Source organism: Bombina bombina, chromosome 1 (assembly GCF_027579735.1).
Source record: "Bombina bombina isolate aBomBom1 chromosome 1, aBomBom1.pri, whole genome shotgun sequence".
In the NCBI taxonomy this organism is placed as follows: domain Eukaryota; kingdom Metazoa; phylum Chordata; class Amphibia; order Anura; family Bombinatoridae; genus Bombina; species Bombina bombina.
In genome coordinates this window covers 1,264,943,209-1,264,969,814 of record NC_069499.1, presented here as the reverse complement: position 1 = coordinate 1,264,969,814, position 26,606 = coordinate 1,264,943,209, and the positions used below count along the sequence as shown (strand labels likewise).

At 40.9% G+C, this 26,606-nt stretch overlaps 1 protein-coding gene across 2 annotated transcripts in view; it reads left to right on the top strand.

Annotated features, from left to right (window-relative positions):
- The window catches only part of GSE1 (Gse1 coiled-coil protein), a 1,047,037-nt gene that overhangs the window by 118,076 nt on the left and 902,355 nt on the right, over positions 1 to 26,606 (top strand). The gene's annotated exons all lie outside the window — the stretch shown is intronic.

The following is a 26,606-nucleotide window of genomic DNA, read 5'->3' as shown; positions in this document are numbered from 1 at the left end:
GGATGAAGATTGATCGCCTGTGCCGGGATGAAGATGGAGTGCCACCCATCATCATTGGTGAGCAGAAATGTTGGGTTTAGAGTTAGTGTTTTTATTTTTTTTTGGGGGAGGTTAAGATTATTATTATTTTATGGGCAGAAAAAGAGCTCAATGCCCATCCAAATGCCCTATTCGGGGAAATTGGTATTTGTTTAGTTTTTTTTAGTTAGTTTTTTTTTTTATTTTGTGGGGTTGTAATGTTAGGGATTAATTGTTTTATTTAATGCAAAAAAGCTGTCATCTTTAGCGCAATGCCCTACAAAAGGCCCTTTTAAGGGCTGTTGGTAGTTTACTTGTAGAATAGTTTTTTTATTTTTTTATTTTAAGGGTTTTAGAATAGGAGTAATTTTTTTTTTTTTTTGTAATTTCGTTTGTTATTTTTTGTATGGGTAACTTTTGTTATTTTTGTAATGGTAGTGTTTTTTGTGTAAATATTAGATTTTTATATTTTTTGGAAAAGCTAGGTTTTTTTGTTGGTAAGTTTAGGTTTTTTAATTTTTGTAATGTTTTTTTAAAAAAAAGTAATGTTAGATTTTTTTAGGGTAAGCTTAGGTTTAAATTTTAAGGTAATTAGTATAGTTTTAATTTAATTTATGGGTATTTTAATTGGGGTTAAATTAGGGGGTGTTAGGGGATTTAGTTATTAGTTTATTAGTTTATTACTGTGCGTTGTGGGGGGATGGTGGTTTAGGGGTTAATAATTTATATAGTTTGCAATGTGGGTGAATGGCGAATTAGGGATTAATAGTTTATTTATGTAGTAAGTGATGTGGGGGGGATGGCAGTTTAGGGGTTAATAGTATTATTTAGTGTTTGCGATGTGGGGGATGGCGGATTAGGGGTTATTAGGCTAGGGGCTTTTGGTAGGATGTTTTTTCACTTTTTTTGTCCTTTTGTGAGTAGGGTGTTATGTTTTTTTCCTCCATTGATTTCTATGGGAAAACACATGCCTGCGCAGTCAAAACTCTGCATGTGATGTTTGTGATTCTCTGGCTACCGCTAGCGAAAAAAAATATTTTTTCTTCTTAAATGGAAAGAGTCCACAGCTGCATTCATTACTTTTGGGAATTAAGAACCTGGCCACCAGGAGGAGGCAGAGACACCCCAGCCAAAGGCTTAAATACTCCCACTTCCCTCATCCCCCAGTCATTCTTTGCCTTTCATCGCAGGAGGTTGGCGGAGAAGTGTCAGAAGTTTGTTTTTTGTCTCTTATGGAGGGTAGTACTCTTTGACATGGGACGGGAGTTTTAAGTAATACTGTCAGTCTCTCAGTGAGGGCCTGTATTAGAGTCCGGAGATGCAGGAAGAGGCTTTCTGCGAAACCATCCCGACTCATTTTAACAGCTCCACAAGCAAAATCAGCATTGTCGAACTTCGCTTCGCTGCCTACTTTCTTCTCTCAAGTCCATGGCGGAGGCGATGCTACTTTCTGTCACACTTGAAGGGGCGTGTTCCTGTTCCACGGCGTAGATTCCAGTAAGATCGAATCATTTTACTTCTTCATGAATGTACTGTCATACAAATGTTTCCGGTGAGGTGCCTGCCTTGCGGGATTTACTAGACTATAGGGTCTCAGTGGGACTCCTTTTGTATCTTGGAATCAAGGGTTAATATCTCCTGAGGGGGATTATTGAACAGGTTTTTTTTTTAATCATGTTTGTTATGTGATTCAATCTGTGTAGTTTTAACTGGGCTCATGGCTTGGAACATAAAGGCCTTTGGAAGTGATGCGACTTTATGGTTGGGCGCACTTTTTTGGACTGTACGGGTTACCTTGTGACTGGGCGTGATTACGTTCTGGTCTTCCATTTCCGCATTCCTGACTGTGTGGCGACGGAGAAATTCTGGTCTGCAGGGGTCTGGTTCATAGGAGGTGGTGAGTACCCCAGCCATTGTGGGTTTTTGTTTTTCTTATAGTCCATATTTGCATATTCTCTCTCCAGTTATGGGGGATACTGATGCTGAGACTGTTCAAATTTCAGATTCTTCGTCCTGTGAAGAATAAAGTTTGGCCTCGTTGACACATGTCAATCAGTTATGTTCGGTATGCCGTATTAGAGCGTCTTGTTCCCCGGGCTCGGGGAATCAAGGGACCGCTGAGCCAAATGCCTCTGGGGGCCCTGTCACAGTCTTCTACTTCGAATGGCTCACCTCATTAGACATGAGGGGATGAATTAATCTCCTGATTGTCTGTTATAGAGATCCTTCCCAGTTTTGTTGGAAGATCAGGGTTTCATTTGGCTGGTCCTGCGGGTAGGCCTGTTTCTTCTTGGACGTTAACCTATGGGTTGCCTTATATTTTCTTTTATCCGATTAGGATCTCTTTTATTTTTGTTTATATGTTTCCTTCGGGAACTTTCTGGGATCGATACTCACTGTTACTTCTGCGGAAGTTTGTTAAGGGACATGTTAGTCCTATGTTTATCTGTTATGCCTTCTTCCCCTCTGAGGGAGGATTTATGAAACTTGACAGTTAGGACCCTGGCAGCAGGCTGGTCCTGTTTGGGTTTTACTGTCTCGTGGATGTTCAGACATGTGGCAATGTTTCTGCTTGGCTGGTCCTGTCGAGGCGCTGAGTGCTCATATTATCATTTGTGTTTCTTGTTTTTGTTTCAACTAGTTCAGCTAAGCATTCTAGAATCTAGAGGACATGTGGGTCCGTGAGGCAGGAAGGATTGTTTCAATCCTTATTAGCCCTCAATCTGGTTGACTGGGTCAGTGGAGTTCCGCTGCGTCACTCTCTCTTGCGTCTGATATTATCGGGACCTAGAGTTTTCCTCCCCCATGCTGTGGAGGGTTGGAGGGCTTAGCTCCCTCTTGCCGCCAATTTGGACGGTTTGGCCTTCTGAGGCTCTGGGATTGTCCTTTTTGGACTTGGTCCTTCAGCAGCTAGTAACCTGATGGGTAGAAAGCGCCAATCAGCGGCGTGAAACGCGTCAGATGGACTCTGAGCAAACAGAGAGGTGTGTGTGTGTGATTTGTTTGAGCAATTGTAACGAAGAAATAAAGTAACGTTTTAATTTGTAAAGCGGAGCCTGTGCCTTTTTTGACCAGCCATTGAACTACTGTTGTCAGGGTTCCGGAGAGGAGGTAATTTGAATACTGACCTTCAAGAGCTAGCAGCCTGACGGGTAGCTTAGCTGCCTAGAGGCGGAAGGTTTGCAAACTTTAACCAGCTGTGACTATTTGCACATTGTCTGTGTAATATCCAGCTGTTTTCATGAGACCATTTTGGTCCCTCCGTTTTCTCTGTGTGGGTTAGGTCTCCTTTTTGGGACCTGGTTTTCCCTCTGGGAGATGGTTGTTCCCTTTTAGGGACTCTGGGCGTGGTCTCCTTTGGGCTCTGCTTGGGGTTCTTCCCCGGAGCTGGTGATGCTCCACATCCTTTCTCTCTGTGATCCTCTGATTGTATGGAGGTGATGTGGAGACCAGCCTTTGCTTGAGTGTTTTTGGCCTCGAGGTATCCAATTTGATTGTGGTCCTGTGGCTGTTTGAGCGTCTATGGGCTCTAGTGTTGTTGTACGACTTTTAACGCCTTAGCTCCTTTGGAGCGTTGGACTTCGGCAAGGGGTGGTCTCTTCCTTGGGTCGGGACTTGCGAGTTATTCTCGTTATCTGGGTTGATCTGGATATTGCATTGATATCTCCCTGTGGGTCTGTTTTTTATATCAGACGGGGTGTTAAGTTCTCGGTTATTGTTTGTCTAAACAATTTGGGGCTCGGACCTATCTTCCCGTTGCTGAGGCTTCACTCAGTGTTTTCCCTTGTGGATCCTCTTGTGGGTTGTTACTGGACTTTTAGGCTCTAGGGCGTGTTCGGGGTTCCCCAGTTACAGGGAACTTGGGCTATGACCTTTACTCTGACTAATTGACCTGGTCTTGGTTGGCCAGGTTTCCTGAGTGCCGATGCTCATTGGGCTTGACTTACGACTTTATGGTCGGTTTCTCTTGGTCAGCTTGCTGTAGTAACCTTATGGAGTCACTGCTCTGCAGGCGAATGGGTTTGCAGTGTCACTGCTGCAACTATTGCGCATTGGATGTGTGTTAGCAAGCTAATTTTTTAGGGGGATTCCTTCCAAGTTCGTTTGCATTGGAGATTTGATCTTTCCTTTAGCCCATGGCTTTGTGTCTTGTGGGCAGGTGCTCTGCCTTTCTGGCCCCATTCTTTTTCTTATGGTGGGGGCTTATTCTCATTCTTATGGAGGTGTGGTCCCTTTCTTAGGGCTTCTCCTGGAGAACTAACCTTTCAGAGAGGGGCATTCTCTCTGGGTTGTTATGTTCCATCTGAAATCTTGCTGGCTCCGTGTTGAGACTATGTTGGGCCCTTTGCTAGATTCCTTTGGGTCTACGGCCTTGTCGTCTGTTCCTAAGGAGTCGGGTTGGCACCCGTGCTCTGTTGGGATGGCTGTGGCCATTTTTCTGCTCGTTTTTGTGCTGGTGTTGGGGTTCTTCTGTTCCTATATTTCAGTCCTACCGACACTTGGGCTAGCCCGTCCTGGGGGTAGGTTCTGAGATGCGTTGTCATCTTCGGGATCTAGGTCTAGCTCCCTGGACTTGCAAGCAGAAGGTCCAGGGTTCCAATCCACCTTTGAGTTCTGGTTGTAACCTCTCATTCGTGGGGGTGCAGTGGGCCTCGTTGAGGTTATGTGCTTCCCCCTTGTGGAGACCTATGTGTAGGTTTGGCGGCTTAGATTGCCTAGAGTGTGCTCTCTGTCTGGGAGGTTTTTTTTGCAATCTGTTCTCTTGCTGGCCGCTTTTTACTTCTCAGCAAGTATTCTTTCTGTGTCATCCTGATGATGGCTGCGTGTTCTTGACTCAGGGTTTTTTGTCTGGGTCTGTTACACGTTTTTTGTGTCGGAATATTTCAGTATTCTACGTTCTGACGATGTGAGAACTCCGTCTTCAGTTGTCCTTCGGTGCTTTGCACGACGTTGAGAGAAAAGTTTCTCTGTTCCGACCCCCCATCCTAAACCTCTGGTTTCTGCTTGGTTTAAGCGTAGCCTATCCTTGTTTGTCAGGACCCATTTGGGTCTGTGTGAGCTGGGCTCGCTATTGGGGGTTTTCCTTCTATGAATTTTGTGGTGAGCTTTCGGTTTCCCTTCGGTTCTTCCTTGCCCTATCCCTTTGGGAGTTTAGGCTGGTGTTCCCTTTGTTAGTGAGGGGTGAGGGACCGACTGTTGGGCGACGGTGTCTCCTGGAGGACTGTTGGCTCAGTTGAGTCTGATTTTGCGGTCTCTAGCTAGGCTTCTGAACTATCTGTGGGTCAGTGTCCTTGGGGCCTTTTCCTTTTCAAAGTTTTCTCTGCTTCGGACGAAGCAGGGTTTTTGTTGGGTAGTGGTTTTCAGGCTTGGTGCCCTCAGAATGGGCCGCCTATTGTTCCTTCCCGTCTTGGCATTCAGTGTCCTCTGTGGCTTGGGTATTGTTTCCCCAAAAGTAATAAATGCAGCTGTGGACACTTTTTATTTAAGAAGAAAAACTTAAATTATGCTTACCTTACCCGTATTTTTTATGTGGGGCGTCGTTATTTATTCTTCTGGCACCTTTTCACCCTGATATATCTTCTACTGTACATTGTTCCTCGGCAGAATGACTGGGGGATGAGGGAAGTGGGAAGGAGTATTTAAGCCTTTGGCTGGGGTGTCTTTGTCTCCTCCTGGTGGCCAGGTTCTTAATTCCCAAAAGTAATAAATGCAGCTGTGGACTCTTTCCATCAGAAGAAAAGAAAATTATCAGGTAAGCATAATTTTAAGTTTTTTCAACTTGTAATACCAGCTGATCCAGAGAATCGCAAAAAAAACATATCGCTAGAGTTGTTTTCCATAGTGAAGCTAAATAGGATATAATATTCCTTTTAGGTGCACATTATAATTGTGGTTCCTGATCCCTGACAACATGAGAGTGGCAGTGGCCTGATGTGATGCGATCCTGTAAGGCTCTGTTCAGCATCTTTTCCTGCAGGCTAATTGCGAAGACATTTTGCTTCCAGACACCTGCTAGCTCTGAGCACAGCCGCCAGCTCCACAGGACAAAATAAATAATGAGGCTGCCAGCGCCCGAGACAGAGTTAAACAGCTCATAAATCTCACAGCCAGCTTGCCCAGCAGTTTGCCCCAAGAAGCCATGGCATGGTGCCCACCTGGTGAACTCTTCCATCTGTGCTGAGCTGCATGTTGCTGCAGATAAATTGCTTTCCCTGTTAGCTTCTACTACATACAGGGCCCTCTGTAAATATTACAGCAGTGAAATGTAATGTTACATAGACATGTCATACAGTCATGGAATGGAGGGGATATTACTCTCACATTGTTGAATCACTCAGATATTGTCCAGTCTCTGTCTCTTATGCTCACTCATGATATTTGCCTCTTGTGGTCTTGTCAGCTCTTATTCTGTACCTCTCTGTAATTCAGCATGTTTCAATAGAGTCTACCAACTCTTTTTGGTCTCTTTCTTTTCCTTTGTTCTGTCCTTTCCTCTTCTCTGTTGCGCACTATACCTTTTCTCACCATCACTTTTACTTTCTTGCTTAATCTTACCAGTCTAAACCTATCCAATGCACTGCAACCTAAAGGCAAAATAGATACATTATGTTATATACAAGTGACTTTGGCACTTTTATATTATTTAACACAGGGCCGGTGCTACTATAATAGCAGCAGTCTAGGCGACTGCCTTAGGGAGTCCCTGCAGGTGAGGCGCAGATTTGGTGCATCACATAATTTTTTTTTAATGTGATTGTGTATATTCATTTTTGTGCTGCCTAACTTGCACTTTATAGTAGGGGCTATAGGTAGTGTTGACACATAGGTAGGCAGGGGAGCCAGGTCAGTCTCTGCGCACTCAGCAAAATTTAACCAATCTTCAAACAAGTTGATGGAGTCAGTAACAGCAGTGGGACTGATAGGCAGTATTTTTATCTGTCTATCTGAAGGCATAATTGCCCAGTCCCACATATCTATTATCAGTCTACTTTACATACATACAGTACCGATACATTAAGGGCTAGTTTATGAACACAAATGTCATTTGCGCACTTCGGGTTAGCTCGAGTTAAGACTCAGGGGCCAATTTATTAAGATGTGGGAGGACATGATCTCTGTAGCGGGTCATGTCTGTCCGACATCGCTAAATGCCGACAGCATACACTGTCAGCATTTAACATTGCACAAGCATTTCTAGTGAAAAGCTTGTGTAATGCCGCCCCTGCACATTCGCGGCCAATCGGCCGCTAGCAGGAGGTGTCAACCATCCTGATCGTATCTGATGGGGATGATTGCTATCTGCTGCCTCAGAGGTGGCGGATAAGTTATGGAGCAGCGGTCTTAAGACCGATACTTCTTATCTTATTTTCCGGCGAGCCTAATGGCTTGTGGGAAACTTCTGCATTTGCAGCATGTTAAATCGGCCCCCTAGCGTGAAGTGTAAGGGTTTTTAAAAATTATTTTAAAAAAAGTGCACCAAACACAACATAAACATTAAAATAAAGTGTTACACTTATATATAAACTATCTGATGAAAAGTATTTATATAAATATTAATTAAAACATTTGTAAGCGTTAAAGATATATAGAATATGACAAGGTGTTTGAATGGAAAGGGCAATATTGTGAGCGTGTATGTATGTGTGTGTATGTATATATATATACCGTATATATATATATATATATATATATATATATTTTTATATATATATATATATATATATATATATGGGTAAAGTCAGATATTTGGTAATCCTAGGATTACCCTTGCTTCCCCATTTCAATGCTTTGTCCTTTCACAAACTATGAGTGGACTGTTTTTACATAATAGTGAAACCAGAAGGCCCATCTATTCTGCTTCCAAAGTCTAGACCTAAATATCCTCTAGATGAGGGTTTTTCAAACTTTTTTGACCAAGACCCAGTTCAATGATACTACATACCTTCACGACAAGATAGCTGCAATTTTTTGCAAAGTGAGTAAAATGTGTGTGTACTTTATTCCTGATTGTAGTCAAACAGTGTTGTAAAAGGTAATAGCAAACACACCCATACACCACACAATCTTGTATAACACACATAAATACACCACACAATCTCATATAACACACATAAATACACCACACAATCTCATATAACACACATACATACACCACACAATCTTGTATAACACACATAAATACACCACACAATCTCATATAACACACATAAATACACCACACAATCTCATATAACACACATACATACACCACACAATCTCATATAACACACATAAATACACCACACAATCTCATATAATACACATAAATACGACACACAATCTCATATAACACACATAAATACACCACACAATCTCATATAACACACATACATACACCACACAATCTTGTATAACACACATAAATACACCACACAATCTCATATAACACACATAAATACACCACACAATCTCATATAACACACATACATACACCACACAATCTCATATAACACACATAAATACACCACACAATCTCATATAATACACATAAATACAACACACAATCTCATATAACACACATACATACATCACACAATCTCATATAACACGCATTAATACACCACACAATCTCATATAACACACATACATACACCACACAATCTCATATAACACACATAAATACACCACACAATCTCATATAACACACATAAATACACCACACAATCTCATATAACACACATAAATACACCACACAATCTCATATAACACACATAAATACAACACACAATCTCATATAACACACATACATACATCACACAATCTCATATAACACAGATAAATACACCACACAATCTCATATAACACACATACATACACCACACAATCTCATATAACACACATAAATACACCACACAATCTCATATAACACACATAAATACACCACACAATCTTATATAACACACATAAATACACCACACAATCTCATATAACACACATACATACACCACACAATCTCATATAACACACATACATACACCACACAATCTCATATAACATACATACATACACCACACAATCTCATATACATACACCACACAATCTCATATACATACACCACACAATCTCATATAACATACACCACACAATCTCATATAACATACATACATACACCACACAATCTCATATAACATACATTCACCACACATTCTCATATAACATACATACACCACACAATCTCATATAACACACACATACATACACCACACAATCTCATATAACATACACCACACAATCTCATATAACATACATATATACACCATACAATCTCATATAACATACATACATACACCACACAATCTCATATAACATACATACACTACACAATCTCATATAACATACACCACACAATCTCATATAACACACATACATACACCACACAATCTCATATAGCATACATACATACACCACACAATCTCATATAACATACATACATACACCACACAATCTCATATAACATGCATACACCACACAATCATATATAACATACATACATACACCATACAATCTCATATGACATACATACATACACAATCTCATATAACACACATACATACACCACACAATCTCATATAACATACACCACACAATCTCATATAACACACATACATACACCACACAATCTCATATAACATACATACACCATACAATCTCATATAACATACATACACCACACAATCTCATATAACATTCACCACACAATCTCATATAACATACATACATACACCACACAATCTCCTATAACATACATTCACCACACAATCTCATATAACATACATACACCACACAATCTCATATAACACACATACATACACCACACAATCTCATATAACATACACCACACAATCTCATATAACATACATACATACACCACACAATCTCATATAACATACATACATACATACATACAACATACAATCTCATATAACATACATACATACACCACACAATCTCATATAACACACATACATTACATACACAAGACAATCTCATATAACATACATACACACACCACACACAGTCTCATACAACACACACTCACATAAAACACATACATACACACACCACAACCCCCTCATATAACACACCACACACTCTCATACAACACACACTCACATAAAACACAATAACACACCACTACAAACCCTCTCAAATAGCACACTCACCACTTGCATACACCACACACTCATATAACACACACCACACACACCACACAAACTCTCCTAGAACACACACACGTGACGACCTTGTAAACATGGTGTTTTGCGACCCAGTAATGGGTCCCGAACTGTGGTTTGAAGAACCCTGCTCTGGATTACTTTATGCCTATCCATACATTCTTAATTTCTTCTAATCTATCATTGCCATGCTTTCCGGAAGTCTACACCAAACATAATTTGTCTAAAAAAGCTTTTTTTTTTTTTTAACACATGAGTTGCTTTCACTGTTTTCAGAGTGCATAACAGGAGAATTGGGTGTGGCTGCAGGTGTTTTGTTGGTTCAGATGTGGATTTGTTAACTGTAACAGGATATGAACCCCCTGTATAGCAGTGATGGCCAACTTCTAACACATGGGGGTGGGCGCATATCAATATTTTAGAAGCATTTGTGTATCTTGCACTAGTTTCTTTGTTTGGGATCTAGTGATTTTTAGATTACGTTTTTAGGAAGCGCCCCCTATGGGATTGGTTTTATTGTGTACTTTTCCCATTATTTTTCATGGCCAACTTCCTAACACATGGGGGGGGGGGGCGCATATCAATATTTTAGAAGCATTAGGGGCCACATATAAATTTATGACTAAACATATGTTTCCTAAAATGTAGTGGCACTGGGCGTGTTTTAGGAAGGGTTGCAGGGTACCCTTTATAAAAGCATACATTTTTAGTTCTGCTTTCTACTGGAGCGACAAAAGCTAAAGTGCTCATTCTTAATTCTGCGTTTTCTTGGGTGTTGCAAATAAAAAAAATAATTAAAAAAGAAAACAACATATATATATATATATATATATATATATATATATATATATATGTGTGTGTGTGTTTGTGTGCACACGACCACATGTTGCCCATGGGTCTCAACTTGGCGATTCCTGCTCTACAGTACAGGATGTCAGTCGCAGGAGAAGCCTACAGCACTGCGCTCAGGGTCTCTATTACCCACCAGAATTATTGCATGGCCTAATTTGTCCTTGGGGGGTTATGAGGAAGTTCCCATTATTTTTTTTTATTTCAGCTAGAAGCCTAGACTTAGCAAAATCTAAAATTTAAATCTTGCATAAATAATTGTCTTAATGCCCGTTTAAAGCTTTCTATTTTGGTGAAGTTTGATTGAGGGTACTTTAAACACTTGTCTGTTGCTCAGTGTGTTCTTGTCTGTCAGAGACGTCTACGAGTTAAATGCTGTTGCTAGCCTGGCTTGCTGCCAATGTAGACAGTCTGCATTGTCGTTGCTCTCTGAGACCACAACCTACAAAGAGCAGCTGCTTAAATAGCCAGGCACAACAAACACAGCCCTGGCGCTGACCTAACATGCGAAGGTGACATGCTCACTCCAGACAAGAGACCTCTGAGACTTGCCCTTTCACAAGCAAAAAACTACAGCTGAAGACAAGCACCGCAGCTTGAGCGAGGGGCTGTCTTTTGCCAGTGACTGTTTTGTGCATTTATTGTTGAGGATAACACAAGACATGGGGGCATATTTATCAAGCTCCGAATGGAGCTTAATGCCCCGTGTTTCTGGGAGCCTGCAGGCTCGCCAGAAACAGCAGTTATGAAGCAGCGGTCACAAAGACCGCTGCTCCATAACCTGTCCGCCTGCTCTGAGCAGGCGGACAGACATCGCCGGAAATCAACCCAATCGAGTACGATCGGGTTGATTGACATCCCCCTGCTGGCGGCCCATTGGCCGCGAGTCTGCAGGGGGCGGCGTTGCACCAGCAGCTCTTGTGAGCTGCTGGTGCAATGCTGAATACGGCGAGCGTATTGCTCGCCGTATTCAGCGAGGTCTGGCAGACCTGATCCGCACTGTCTGATCAGGTCCGCCAGACTTTCATAAATAGGGGCCATGGCCTTCACTGCTGGTTTGCCTTCAACTGTAAAAACACCGTCTAGTATTAAAGGGACAGTCTAGTCAGAATTAAACATTTATTATTCAGATAGGGCATGTAATTTAAAACAACTTTCCAATTTACTTTTATCATCAAATTTGCTTTGTTCACTTGGTATTCTTTGTTGAAAGCTGAATCTAGGTAGGCTCATATGCTAATTTCTAAGCCCTTGAGGGCCACCTCTTATCTGAATGCATTTTGACAGTGTTTCACAGCTAGAGGGTGTTAGTTCACGTTTGCCATAAAGATAATATTGTGCCCGCACCCGTGGAGATAACTAGGAGTCAACACTGATTGGCTAAAATGAAAGTCTGTCAAAAGAACTAAAATAGGAGGGCAGTCTACAGAGGCTTAGATACAAGGTAATCACAGAGGTAAAAAGTGTATTAATATAACCGTGTTGGTTGGTTTAAATTAATATTATTACATTCTGTCTAGAGTGCCAATATAGAATAAGAAGGGTGCAACATAGGACTTGGAACAGCGTTACTTCTTTTTTGCCTACCAGCACAATCCTCCTCCAGCCCCTTCTTGTTTTTTCTCCTGGATTCTTCACAGCATATTTCTTTTTTCTCTCTGACATATACTATGTTCTGCCTCACAGCAGTACTGAGCAAGTTGCCACATGCTCGGTGAGCATAAGGTTAATGTAAACCAGAAGATTTATAGACATATCACCAAATAAGGAGGTATGATGTCATACTCTGTCCTTTATATATTGTCCTCCATAGGAAGTTGCCTTTGCACTCCGATTTCCTGAATGCAATTGGATTCTGTTTTAATGACCCAGTCTTTAACTAGTTGCTGGCCTTTGCTATCAGTATTGTGAGTATAATCCTGTCCTATTTGATAACACCTTACTGATAATTGTGTCCTGATTCAGTATTGCTAATTTCTGTCTGTATATATCATATTGGTTGCCCATTCTGTCCCTAAAACTATTCCTATCTCAAGGCCCTTTCTTTCATTAGGTGGTGAGAGTCCACAATTCATTACGCCTAGGGTTCACTTCCTAGCCACTAGGTGGAGGTAAAGTTTCCCAAAACGCTTAATAGCATTTCATCCCTCCAACCTCACTGGTATGTCATTTAAAACTTTGCCTCCCAGGAGATGGGAAAAGATTTGCGGTGTTCTTTAGAGTGCTAATACAGGAGAGACAGAGGGGTGTATGGAGTATATTTGGGGGCACAATTACTCTGTGAGGGAGATATCTTACGCCTAGCTACAGGTGTTGCAAGGACAGGTCCATAGCCTCCTCCTGCTATATTCCTAATACAATTATTTTTACTGTAATGTGCTTAGCACTGAATGGGTGACCACTGGACAGGTTATTTCACCTTTTTGTAAGTACAGTGGATGGGATGCTTCTAACTGAGCCCACAGGCTAATACATGTTACACAGGTTGCTGTACATATAGCCAGGGGGATAATATATTTATACTTATATTTCCTGGATAAACACTTTGAGGTTAACAGTGAGGATATTCACCTCATATTGTCACAGCTTACACAGACTTGTGTACATATAACATAGTGGTTAATACAGTGCTCGACAAATCTGTTTAAAAATTAGGAGCCAGTAACAATATTTAGGAGCCAGACATATTTTTAGGAGCCAGACAGAGGTAATTGCAATATAGCTATATGGAGAATAACTCAAAAAGTTAGGAGCCAGTGATAAAATTCTAGGAGCCAGTGGCTCCTGGCTCCTGGGTTTGTCGAGCCCTGGTTTAATATATTACTTTGTATTGTGGGATAGCAATTCATTATTTTACTAATGCACACTTAGTTTACCTGCTTCTGATATTTTGTTTGCGCGCCCCACCTCTGTCAGTTTAAAGCTCTTTCTCTTTACCCTGTATGATTATTGCATGCTTCAATTAGAAACTATGCAGTTAAAATAATGCAATGCCCTTTATTGTGACTCACTCTTGTCGGGTTAGCACATTCTGTAATCTTCTTCAATGTTGGGCAACGTTAAATATTTCCTTGCCATCCGGGTGTTAAGTATTTTCCGTGCCACTTTTACTCAACGGCGGTTGTGCTCAGGGCATCCTCAGCTTCTATGAGACACTGATAGCCATATCTCTCGCTTTCTATGTGGAGGGAGTAAGTTCCTTAGACTCCTAGTTTTCCTCCGGAGTTGGGAGGGAGGGAGAATTTTGACAAATACTTTGTTTTAGTAAGTGTACCTTTTTTTCTCTAATAATAATGTCATTGCTTATTTTGGAATGTCTGTTAGTTTCTCTCTCTCTCTCTCTCTCTCTCTCTCTCTCTCTCTTGTAAATATTTTATTATATCTTTTCATGTGACAACACTGAAGAAATGACACTTTGCTACAATGTAAAGTAGTGAGTGTACAGGCTGTATAACAGTGTAAATTTGCTGTCCCCTCAAAATAACTCAACACACAGCTATTAATGTCTAAACCGTTGGCAACAAAAGTGAGTACACCCCTAAGTGTAAATGTCCAAATTGGGCCCATAGTGTCAATATTTTGTGTGGCCACCATCATTTTCCAGCACTGCCTTAACCCTCTTGGGCATGGAGTTCACCAGAGCTTCACAGGTTTCCACTTGGGTCCTCTTCCTCTCCTCCATGATGACATCACAGAGATGGTGGATGTTAGAGACCTTGTGCTCCCCCACCTTCCGTTTAAGGATGCTCCACAGATGCTCAATAGGGTTTATGTCTGTAGACATGCTTGGCCAGTCCATCACCTTTTCCCTCAGCTTCTTTAGCAAGGCAGTGGTTGTCCTGGAGGTGTGTTTGGGGTTGTTACCATATTGGAATACTGTCCTGCGGCCCAGTCTCCGAAGGGAGGGGATCATGCTCTGCTTCAGTATGTCACAGTGGGTGTTGGCATTCATGGTTCCCTCAATGAATTGTAGCTCCCCAGTGCCGGCAGAACTCATGCAAGTGCAGATTATGACACCACCATGCTTGACTGTAGGCAAGACACACTTGTCTTTGTACTCCTCACCTGGTTGCCATCACACACGCTTGACACCATCTGAACCAAATAAATTTATCTTGGTCTCATCGGACCACAGGACATGGTTCCAGTAATCCATGTCCTTAGTCTGCTTGTCTTCAGCAAACTGTTTGCGCCCTTTCTTGTGCATCATCTTTAGAAGAGGCTTCCTTTGGGGATGACAGCCATGCAGACCAATTTGATGCAGTGTTCGGCTTATGGTCTGAGCACTGACAGGCTGACCCCCCACAACCTCTGCAGCAATGCTGGCAGCACTCATACGTCTATTTCCCAAAGACAACCTCTGGATATAACGCTGAGCATGTGCAATTAACTTCTTTAGTCGACCATGGCAAAGCCTGTTCTGAGTGGAACCTGTCCTGTGAAACCGCTGTATGGTCTTGACCACCGTGCTGCAGCTCAGTTTCAGCGTCTTGGCAATCTTATAGCCTAGGCCATCTTTATGTATAGCAACAATTCTTTTTTCAGATCCTCAGAGAGTTCTTTGCCATAAGGGGCCATGTTGAACTTCCAGTGACCAGTATGAGAGAGTGTGAGAGCGATAACACACCTGCTCCCCATTCACACCTGAGACCTTGTAACACTAATGAATCACATGACACCGGGAAGGGAAAATGGCTCATTGGGCCAAATTTGGACATTTCCACTTAGGGGTGTACTCACTTTTGTTGCCAACGGTTTAGACATTAATGGCTATGTTTTGAGTTATTTTGAGGGGACAGCAAATTTACACTGTTATACAGGCTGTACGCTCACTACTTTACATTGAGGCAAAGTGTAATTTCCTTACGGCTAGATTTAGAGTTCTGCGGCCAAAGGGGTGCGTTAGCTACGCATGCTTTTCCCCCCCCGCACCTTTTAAATACCGCTGGTATTTAGAGTTCACAGAAGGGCTGCGTTAGGCTCCAAAAAAGGAGCGTAGAGCATATTTACCGCAACTGCAACTCTCGATAACAGCGGTGCTTACGGACGCGGCCAGCTTGAAAAACGTGCTCGTGCACGATTCCCCCATAGGAAACAATGGGACAGTTTGAGCTGAAAAAAAAACTAACACCTGCAAAAAAACAGCGTTCAGCTCCTAACGCAGCCCCATTGTTTCCTATGGGGAAACTCTTCCTAAGTCTGCACCTAACACCCTAACATGTACCCCGAGTCTAAACACCCCTAACCTTACACTTATTAACCCCTATTCTGCCGCCGCCGCTATCGCTGACCCCTGCATTTTATTATTAACCCCTAATCTGCCGCTCCGTACACTGCCGCAACCTACGTTATCCCTATGTACCCCTAATCTTCTGCCCCTAACACCGCCGACCCCTATATTATATTTATTAACCCCTAATCTGCCCCCCAAAACCTCGCCGCCAGCTACCTACAATAATTAACCCCTAATCTGCAGACCGGATCTCGCCGCTACTCTAATAAATGGATTAACCCCTAAAGCTAAGTCTAACCCTAACCCTAACACCCCCCCTAAGTTAAATATAATTTAAATCTAACGAAATAAATTAACTCTTATTAAATAAATTATTCCTATTTAAAACTAAATACTTACCTGTAAAATAAATCCTAATATAGCTACAATATAAATTATAATTATATTGTAGCTATTTTAGGATTAATATTTATTTTACAGGCAACTTTGTAATTATTTTAACCAGGTACAATAGCTATTAAATAGTTAAGAATTATTTAATAGCTAAAATAGTTAAAATAATTACAAAATTACCTGTAAAATAAATCCTAACCTAAGTTACAATTAAACCTAACACTACACTATCAATAAATTAATTAAATATAATACCTACAAATAACTACAATTAAATAAACTAACTACAGTACAAAAAATAAAAAAGAACTAAGTTACAAAAAATAAAAAAATATTTACAAACATTAGAAAAATATTACAACAATTTTAAACTAATTACACCTACTCTAACGGCTAGATTTAGAGTTTTGTCGGTAAGGACCCGCGTATCTAACGCTGGCTTTTTTCTGGCCGCACCTTTAAAATAACTCTGGTATTGAGACTCCACAGAATGGCTGCGTTAGGCTCCAAAAAAGGAGCGTAGAGCATATTTAACGCCACTGCAACTCTCGATACCAGAGTTGCTTACGGACGCTGCCAGCCTCAAAAACGTGCTTGTGCACGATTCCCCCATAGGAAACAATGGGGCTGTTTGAGCTGAAAAAAAACCTAACACCTGCAAAAAAGCAGCGTTCAGCTCCTAACGCAGCCCCATTGTTTGCTATGGGGAAACACTTCCTACGTCTGCACCTAACACTCTAACATGTACCCCGAGTCTAAACACCCCTAGCCTTACACTTATTAACCCCTAATCTGCCGCCCCCGCTATCGCTGACCCCTGCATATTATTATTAACCCCTAATCTGCCGCTCCGTAAACCGTCGCTACTTACATTATCCCTATGTACCCCTAATCTGCTGCCCCTAACACCGCCGACCCCTATATTATATTTATTAACCCCTAATCTGCCCCCCACAACGTCACCTCCACCTGCCTACACTTATTAACCCCTAATCTGCCGAGCGGACCGCACCGCTATTATTATAAAGTTATTAACCCCTAATCCGCCTCACTAACCCTATAATAAATAGTATTAACCCATAATCTGCCCTCCCTAACATCGCCGACACCTAACTTCAATTATTAACCCCTAATCTGCCGACCTAATCTTGCCGCTATTCTAATAAATGTATTAACCCCTAAAGCTAAGTCTAACCCTAACACTAACACCCCCCTAAATTAAATATAATTTTAATCTAACGAAATTAATTAACTCTTATTAAATAACTTATTCCTATTTAAAGCTAAATACTTACCTGTAAAATAAATCCTAATATAGCTACAATATAAATTATAATTATATTATAGCTATTTTAGGATTAATATTTATTTTACAGGTAACTTTGTATTTATTTTAACCAGGTACAATAGCTATTAAATAGTTAAGAACTATTTAATAGCTAAAATAGTTAAAATAATTACAAATTTACCTGTAAAATAAATCCTAACCTAAGTTACAATTAAACCTAACACTACACTATCAATAAATAAATTAAATACAATTCCTACAAATAAATACAATTAAATAAACTAACTAAAGTACAAAAAATAAAAAAGAACTAAGTTACAAAAAAATAAAAAAATATTTACAAACATTAGAAAAATATTACAACAATTTTAAACTAATTACACCTACTCTAAGCCCCCTAATAAAATAACAAAGCCCCCCAAAATAAAATAAAAATGTCCTACCCTATTCTAAATTACTAAAGTTCAAAGCTCTTTTACCTTACCAGCCCTGAACAGGGCCCTTTGCGGGGCATGCCCCAAGAAATTCAGCTCTTTTGCCTGTAAAAAAAAACATACAATACCCCCCCCCCCAACATTACAACCCACCACCCACATACCCCTAATCTAACCCAAACACCCCTTAAATAAACCTAACACTAAGCCCCTGAAGATCTTCCTACCTTATCTTCACCATACCAGGTTCACCGATCGATCCAGAAGAGCTCCTCCGATGTCCTGATCCAAGCCCAAGCGGGGAGCTGAAGAGGTCCATGATCCGGCTGAAGTCATCATCCAAGCGGGAGCTGAAGAGGTCCATGATCCGGCTGAAGTCTTCATCCAAGCGGGAGCTGAAGAGGTCCATGATCCGGATGAAGTCTGTTCCGATCAGCCAATAGAATGCGAGCTCAATCTGATTGGCTGATCGGATCAGCCAATCGGATTGAACTTGATTCTGATTGGCTGATTCCATCAGCCAATCAGAATTTTCCTAACTTAATTCCGATTGGCTGATAGAATCCTATCAGCCAATCGGAATTCGAGGGACGCCATCTTGGATGACGTCATTTAAAGGAACCGTCATTCGGCTAGTAGGCGTCGGGAGAAGAGGATGTTCCGCGTCGGATGGAAGATGATGGCTCCCGAAGAAAGAAGATTGAAGATGCCGTTGATAGAAGACTTCATCCGGATCATGGACCTCTTCAGCTCCCGCTTGGATGAAGACTTCATCCGGATCATGGACCTCTTCAGCTCCCGCTTGGATGATGACTTCAGCCGGTCATCGACCTCTTCAGCCCCCCGCTTGGGCTTGGATCAGGACATCGGAGGAGCTCTTCTGGATCGATCGGTGAACCTGGTATGGTGAAGATAAGGTAGGAAGATCTTCAGGGGCTTAGTGTTAGGTTTATTTAAGGGGGGTTTGGGTTAGATTAGGGGTATGTGGGTGGTGGGTTGTAATGTTGGGGGGGGTATTGTATGTTTTTTTTTACAGGCAAAAGAGCTGAACTTCTTGGGGCATGCCCCGCAAAGGGCCCTGTTCAGGGCTGGTAAGGTAAAAGAGCTTTGAACTTTAGTAATTTAGAATAGGGTAGGGCATTTTTTTATTTTGGGGGGCTTTGTTATTTTATTAAGGGGCTTAGAGTAGGTGTAATTAGTTTAAAATTGTTGTAATATTTTTCTTATGTTTGTAAATATTTTTTTATTTTTTGTAACTTAGTTCTTTTTTATTTTTTGTACTTTAGTTAGTTTATTTCATTGTAGTTATTTGTAGGTATTGTATTTAATTAATTTATTGATAGTGTAGTGTTAGGTTTAATTGTAGATAATTGTAGGTATTTTATTTAATTTATTTATTGATAGTGTAGTGTTAGGTTTAATTGTAACTTAGGTTAGGATTTATTTTACAGGTGATTTTGTAATTATTTTAACTAGGTAGCTATTAAATAGTTCTTAACTATTTAATAGCTATTGTACCTGGTTAAAATAAATACAAAGTTACCTGTAAAATAAATATTAATCCTAAAATAGCTATAATATAATTATAATTTATATTGTAGCTATATTAGGATTTATTTTACAGGTAAGTATTTAGCTTTAAATAGGAATAATTTATTTAATAAGAGTTAATTAATTTCGTTAGATTTAAATTATATTTAATTTAGGGGGGTGTTAGTGTTAGGGTTAGACTTAGCTTTAGGGGTTAATACATTTATTAGAATAGCGGTGAGCTCCGGTCGGCAGATTAGGGGTTAATGTTTGAAGTTAGGTGTCAGCGATGTTAGGGAGGGCAGATTAGGGGTTAATACTATTTATTATAGGGTTATTGAGGCGGATTAAGGGTTAATAACTTTATTATAATAGCGGTGCGGTCCGCTCGGCAGATTAGGGGTTAATAAGTGTAGGCAGGTGGAGGCGACGTTGAGGGCGGCAGATTAGGGGTTAATAAATATAATATAGGGGTCGGCGGTGTTAGGGGCACCAGATTAGGGGTACATAGCTATAATGTAGCTGGCGGCGCTTTGCAGTCGGCAGATTAGGGGTTAATTATTGTAGGTAGCTGGCGGCGACGTTGTGGGGGGCAGGTTAGGGGTTAATAAATATAATACAGGGGTCGGTGGTGTTAGGGGCAGCAGATTAGGGGTACATAAGTATAACGTAGGTGGCGGTCGGCAGATTAGGGGTTAAAAAAATGTAATCTAGTGGCGGCGATGTGGGGGGACCTCGGTTTAGGGGTACATAGGTAGTTTATGGGTGTTAGTGTACTTTAGAGCACAGTAGTTAAGAGCTTTATGAACCGGCGTTAGCCCAGAAAGCTCTTAACTACTGACTTTTTTCTGCGGCTGGAGTTTTGTCGTTAGATTTCTAACGCTCACTTCAGACACGACTCTTAATACCGGAGTTAGAAAGATCCCATTGAAAAGATAGGATATGCAAATGACGTAAGGGGATCTGCGGTATGGAAAAGTTGCGGCTGAAAAGTAAGAGTTAGACCCTTTTTTGAGTGACTCCAAATACCGGCGGTAGCCTAAAACCAGCGTTAGGAGCCTCTAACGCTGGTTTTCACGGCTACCGCCAAACTCCAAATCTAGGCCTAAGCCTCCTAATAAAATAACAAAGACCCCCAAAATAAAAAAATGCCCTACCCTATTCTAAATTAAAAAAGTTCAAAGCTCTTTTACCTTACCAGCCCTGAAAAGAGCCATTTGCGGGGCATGCCCCAAATAATTCAGCTCTTTTGCCTGTAAAAAAAAAACATACAATACCCCCCCCCAACATTACAACCCGCCACCCATATACCCCTAATCTAACCCAAAGCCCCCTTAAATAAACCTAACACTAAGCCCCTGAAGATCTTGCTACCTTATCTTCACCATGCCAGGTTCACCGATCCGTCCTCCGAAGTCTTGATCCAAGCCTCCGAAGTCTTCATCCAAGCCCAAGCTGGGGCTGGCGATCCATAATCCGGCTGAAGTCTTCTATCAAGCAGCGGCTAAAGAGGTCCAGAAGAGGCTCCAAAGTCTTCATCCTGTCCGGGAAGAAGAGGAGATCCGGACCGGCAACCATCTTGATCCAAGCGGCATCTTCTATCTTCATCCGATGACGAATGGCTCCATCTTGAAGACCTCCAGCGCGGATCCATCCTCTTCTTCCGACGTCCAACTGAAGAATGAAGGTTCCTTTAAGGGACGTCATCCAAGATGGCGTCCCTCGAATTCCGATTGGCTGATAGGATTCTATCAGCCAATCGGAATTAAGGTAGGAAAATTCTGATTGGCTGATGGAATCAGCCAATCAGATTCAAGTTCAATCCGATTGGCTGATTGTATCAGCCAATCAGATTGAGCTCGCATTCTATTGGCTGATCGGAACAGCCAATAGAATGCGAGCTCAATCTGATTGGCTGATCCAATCAGCCAATCGGATTGAACTTGAATCTGATTCGCTGATTCCATCAGCCAATCAGAATTTTCCTACCTTAATTCCGATTGGCTGATAGAATCCTATCAGCCAATCGTAATTGGAGGCACGCCATCTTGGATGACGTCCCTTAAAGGAACCTTCATTCTTCAGTTGGACGTCGGAAGAAGAGGATGGATCCGCGCTGGAGGTCTTCAAGATGGAGCCGTTCGTCATCGGAGGAAGATAGAAGATGCCGCTTGGATCAAGATGGTTGCCGGTCCGGATCTCCTCTTCTTCCCGGATAGGATGAAGACTTTGGAGCCTCTTCTGGGCCTCTTCAGCCGCTGCTTGATAGAAGACTTCAGCCGGATTATGGATCGCCAGTCCCAGCTTGGGCTTGGATGAAGACTTCGGAGGCTTGGATCAAGACTTCGGAGGACGGATCAGTGAACCTGGCATGGTGAAGATAAGGTAGGAAGATCTTCAGGGGCTTAGTGTTAGGTTTATTTAAGGGGGGGTTTGGGTTAGATTAGGGGTATGTGGGTGGTGGGTTGTAATGTTGGGGGGGGTATTGTATGTTTTTTTTACAGGCAAAAGAGCTGAATTATTTGGGGCATGCCCCGCAAATGGCCCTTTTCAGGGCTGGTAAGGTAAAAGAGCTTTGAACTTTTTTAATTTTGAATAGGGTAGGGCATTTTTGGGGGGTCTTTGTTATTTTATTACGGGGCTTAGAGTAGGTGTAATTAGTTTAAAATTGTTGTAATATTTTTCTAATGTTTGTAAATATTTTTTTATTTTTTGTAACTTAGTTCTTTTTTATTTTTTGTACTGTAGTTAGTTTATTTAATTGTAGTTATTTGTAGGTATTGTATTTAATTAATTTATTGATAGTGTAGTGTTAGGTTTAATTGTAACTTAGGTTAGGATTTATTTTACAGGTAATTTTGTAATTATTTTAACTATTTTAGCTATTAAATAGTTCTTAACTATTTAATAGCTATTGTACCTGGTTAAAATAATTACAAAGTTGCCTGTAAAATAAATATTAATCCTAAAATAGCTACAATATAATTATAATTTATATTGTAGCTATATTAGGGTTTATTTTACAGGTAAGTATTTATCTTTAAATAGGAATAATTTATTTAATAAGAGTTAATTTATTTTGTTAGATTTAAATTATATTTAACTTAGGGGGGTGTTAGTGTTAGGGTTAGACTTAGCTTTAGGGGTTAATACATTTATTATAGTAGCGGTGTGGTCCGGTCGGCAGATTAGGGGTTAATAATTGTAGGTAGGTGGAGGCGACGTTGGGGGCGGCAGATTAGGGGTTAATAAATATAATATAGGGGTTGGCTGTGTTAGGGGCAGCAGATTAGGGGTACATAGGTATAATGTAGGTTGCGGCGGTGTACGGAGCGGAAGATTAGGGGTTAATAAATATTATGTAGGGGTCGGCGGTATTAGGGGCAGCAGATTAGGGGTACATAGGGATAACGTAGGTGACGGCGGTGTACGGAGCGGCAGATTAGGGGTTAAAAAATTTTAATAGAGTGGCGGCGATGTGGGGGCCCCTTGGTTTAGGGGTACATAGGTAGTTTATGGGTGTTAGTGTACTTTAGAGCACAGTAGTTAAGAGCTTTATAAACCGGCGTTAGCCCAGAAAGCTCTTAACTACGGACTTTTTTCTGCGGCTGGAGTTTTGTCGTTAGATTTCTAACGCTCACTTCAGCCACGACTCTAAATACCGGCGTTAGGAAGATCCCATTGAAAAGATAGGATACGCAAATGGCGTAGGGGGATCTGCAGTATGGAAAAGTCGCGGCTGCAAAGTGAGCGTTAGACCCTTTCCTGACTGATTCCAAATACCAGTGGGCGGTAAAAACCAGCGTTAGGAGCCTCTAACGCTGGTTTTGACGGCTACCGCCAAACTCTAAATCTAGGCCTTAGTGTTTTCACATGAAAAGATATAATAAAATATTTACAAAAATGTGAGGGGTGTACTCACTTTTGTGAGATACTGTGTGTGTGTGTATATATGTATATGTATATATATATATATATATATATCTACAGGCTTTTTATTAATATATCCCTGGTACTATATAGAAATCTGGAGCTGTCCCCATTACGTCTTTAGAGGGTAGATCTATAGATTATTTATTTACATGTATTTTTTGTAATAAAATACCTGTTATTCTTCCAGCGCAATCATGTAGCTCATGTATGCATACTAATCAATTTACTATTGTCATAGCCTATAAAGGAGTCCCTCTGTTTGTACAGTGCAGGCAAGACCTTCTGATATTTCTCCTGATTTTGACAGATATTTGAGTTCTAATGTGTCTGAAATGAAGGCAGACTTTACGGCCTTCAAGTAAGCAAAAAAGACCATCATAAAAGTAGATTGTTTCTGATACTTTGGGCCCTTCTAAGGTTCACCCCACTAAACCTGTTACCCAATTAGTTTTGGATTCAGATTCGAATTCTTCCAATTTGGCTTTCGAGGGTGAAATACTTTCTGAGGATCAGGATTTGGTTTCTGATCAGAAGACAGAATCTTCTACCTTTATGTTTAAGGTAGAGCTCATAAGATCTTTATTAAAGGAGGTTTTGATTACCTTAGGGGTTCAGGAGGCTACATCCACAGAGGAAAAATGGTGAAACAGCTGGACTTTTAAACCATTTGCCAAGACTCAATAATTTGTTCCAGTACCTGATGCTGTTACTGAAATTATTACTAAGGATTGTCCAAGCCTGGTTTTACTTTTAATCTGAATTTCTGCCTTTTAGAAAATGGTTCCGTTACCTCCCTCTAATGTGGAGCTTTGGAAAAGTACCTAAAGTAGATGGTACAATCTCTACTCTGGCTAGAAGAAGTAATATACCACTAGGATAGTATTTCTTTCAAAGATCTATGGATAGGAAATTGGAATCCTTCCACAGGAGAGCATTTATTCAAGTCAGATATTAGCATTGCTTGTGTGGCAGCAGCTTCCTCTCTGTGGTGTAACAATTTAGCAGACCAGCATTCAGAAAATTTGGCTGATAAAGGTCTTCAATAACTTCTCAAGCATATTAGGTCTGCAGACGCCTTTATTTGTGATGCCATTGTTGATGGCAAAAAATATGACTTTGTCAGCCTTGACAAGAAGGGGTTTATGACTTAAATCCTGGTCAGCAGATATGGGGTAAATTTATCATGGTGCGGACAGACATGATCCGCTATAGCAGATACGCTGTCGGCATTTATCATTGCACCAGCAGTTCTTGTGAACTGCTTGTGCAATACCGCCCCCTACAGATTCGCGGCTGCTAGCAGGGGGTGTCAATCAACCCGATCATATTCAATCGGGCTGATTGCTGTCCGCCACCTCAGAGGAGGTGGACGGGTTAAGGAGCAGCATTCTTAGGACCACTGCTTATTAACTTCCGCTTCAGGCGGAACTGAAGCGGAGTGGGTCGGAAGCAGCATTCGTTTAACTCTTCCTATCATATCAAAAATTGTATTTGGTCCTGTATTGGACGCTATTATGTCTACTGTTACTGGAGGAAAAGGTTTTTTTTTCCCTCAGGACAAGAGGCCTAAAGGAAAAAGCAAATCTTCAGATAGGTTCCATTCCTTTCACCAGAATAAGAACCAACAAACCTCTTCCTCTAGTCAAAAACAGGATTCTACTAGACCTTCCTGGAAATCGAATACAATTCATGTCTTTCTATACCTATGCACAAGGATCATTATCAGTTCCTCTGTTTTGCATTTTAAAACAAACACTATTAGTTTGTTGTACTAATATTTAGTCAGGCTACTGTTCTCTGAATTTTTACGAAAATTCTGGGCACACTCTTAGCTGTAATTCGGTCACAAGTTGTTTCAGTAGTACCATACTTGGATGACAGCTTAGTACAAGCTCAATCTTTACCTTCTGCAGTATCTTACATCAACAAACTATTGTTTTTGTTTCTTCGCCGTCATGGATGGCGAATCATCAATCCAAAAGGTTCTTTGGTACCTCAGACTAGAGTAACCTTTCTTGGAGTAATCATTGACTCTATGGCAATTACACTTTTCTCTAATAGAGGCATTTTAAGTTACAAAGTGTAAAACTGCAGTCTGTATTCAATCCGTCTGTAGCAATGTACATGGAGGTATTAGGTTTAATGATTGCAGATGCAATTTCTTTTGCGCGCTTTCATATGTGACCCCTGCAGATTTGCATTCTTCGTCAGTGGTGCAAAGATTACAGTTATCTATCTCAGAAAATTATTTTGGACTCAGCTACCAATCCTTCTTATTCCAGGTGGCTAGACAACCCTTTTAATCATCTAGGAACATCTTTTATATGTCCATCTTGGGCTATAATTACCACAGATGCAAGTCTTTTCAGTTGAGGATCAGTCTGGGAGTCCCAAGAGGGCACAAGAAGTTTGGTCTCCTCAGGAGCTGAGGTTACCTATAAACATTCTAGAACTCTGTGCTGTATTCTGGGCTCTTTAGGGCTGGCCTCTTCTGAATCAAGAGAAGTTTATCTGTTTTCAATCAGACAAGGTCACAGCAGTGGCATATATCAGTAATTAAGGGGTAAATCGCAGTTCTCTTATTATGAAAGAAGTAGCTTTAATCTTGTCTTGAGCAGAGATATATTGCTGTACGATATCAACTATTCACATTCCAAGTGTATCCAGCTGTGAAGCAGATTTTCTAAGCCGGCAATCTCTTCATCATGGAGAAT